At 41.7% G+C, this 1,765-nt stretch overlaps 1 pseudogene; it reads right to left on the bottom strand.

Moving 5' to 3' along the window:
- Positions 1 to 273: 273 nt before the first annotated feature.
- LOC118519361 (acireductone dioxygenase pseudogene) lies at positions 274 to 804 on the bottom strand (annotated as a pseudogene).
- Positions 805 to 1,765: the final 961 nt, after the last annotated feature.

Here is a 1,765-nt window from a genome sequence, read left to right as displayed (position 1 = left end):
CATGGGCTAACACAGGGCTGCTGAACACTGATCTTGAATTAGGTCAAATGAATATGATTTGTCCACATCCCCACAGCTGCTTCCATGTAAAAATCACTTTTATAACAAAGCTCCTTTCATTATAACACACCCTGATGAAATAATCTTGCAAAGGAAAGCTCTCCTAGACCCCAGTCTACAATATAAAAGCAAGGAGAAAGGACAGGCTCTCTGCTGTGATCACGTTCAGGACACTCGCAAGGACGAAGGGTGAGCTAGCCCCCGGGAGCACTACTATGCTGTCTATGCCAAAAATTCCATGTCTTGTCCCTGAGCCTCGAAATGGTCAGCTAGCCAATGTAAGCTGTCCACGCTGGTTCTCCCACAAACAGCCACGTGGCCTCCACACAGTTCTTTTCATCCAGCGTTAAGTGGTGATCAATCTCTGCAGGAAGAGTTATCATGTCCCCTTGTTCCATGCAAATGCGGATCGCTTGTCCTCTTTATCTCCCACATCAAAGTACCCACTGCCAGCCAAGACCTAGTGGATCTCCATCCAGGTGCAAATGCTCCTCATAGAACATCTTAATCTTTTCTTCATAATTTGAGAGTTTATCCTTGCATATGGTTGTTATATCTGTCCAGGAGTAGTTTCTTTCTTTTCTGATCTCTTCTAATTCTGGGTCATTCTATTTGTCAGCATCCAGCTTCCAGTAAAGAACCCCGAGTTGGCGCAGCAGCTCCAGGAGGTCGACCAGGTGGCCGGGTTGTGCACGGTCGTCGGTGGACTCGTCCATGACCCGGACTCGACCAGGCCTGCACCATGGCCTGACCGGGGCTCCACATGCACCTGCCTGCTCCTCCGCCCACCCCAGCCCGGTGACCCTTCATCGGCCACTACAGGAGGCAGCGGAGGAAGAGCCCATCTTTTACCCTTTATGTCAGGGGCTAATTGAGAATTGACCACTGCAGTTGGCAAAATGCAGATGACCTAGGACCTCTTCCTGTATGGAAGTCACATTTTGAAAACTTTATGGGCTAATTCTTGAAGACTGGCTCTTGATACACTAAAGGGAAGATAAAATAATATATAAAATATTATTTTTCCCTTTCAAGATGTATGACTTTCAAGCCTAAAGTCTTCTTAAAATCCTGTTTTGAATATCAGATATTGAGTAGTAACTTTTTCTTTGCACTTTTTCGGGCATCCTAATCTCACCACCTCTATCATACATGGATGCCTTTGGTTGATCATGTATGTGGAAAGAGAAGAAAGAAAAATAAATTGCTTTTCAAACCATTAGCTAGATTTCTATCTGTTATTTATCACCATTCTATATATTAATCTCGATTATCTATTCATCTGTCTCTCATCTTATTGCTTATCTGTTGATCTGTGTGGCCATAATACATAGAAACACCCTTGTGTTCATACACATGCAAAAAGACACATCTGAAATATTTTCCAGCAAACACTAATAACTTTTTTTTCTTGTGTGATGAGTTTTTGGAGATATGTTACCTTCTTCTTTGCCCTTTTATAAATTGTTCGATTTTCTTTTTGCATAAAAAGAATGTATAATTTTTACAGAAAAATATTTTTCTTAAAAATGAACTAACATAATTTGTTTCCTTGGTTACATGGAATAGTAACAATAGAACCCATCTCGTAGTGTTGTGATGAGGATTAAATGAAATTATAGGCACCGGGTGCATCTCAGGGCCTCCTGCAGTATATTGGTGACACTCCTGTATTATTATTTCAGTCCTTCTTTCCTAATCATAT

Source organism: Halichoerus grypus, chromosome 2 (genome assembly GCF_964656455.1).
Source record: "Halichoerus grypus chromosome 2, mHalGry1.hap1.1, whole genome shotgun sequence".
Classification (NCBI taxonomy): domain Eukaryota; kingdom Metazoa; phylum Chordata; class Mammalia; order Carnivora; family Phocidae; genus Halichoerus; species Halichoerus grypus.
The sequence above is the reverse complement of the archived record's forward strand: the minus strand, read 5'-3'. Positions and strand labels throughout refer to the sequence as shown.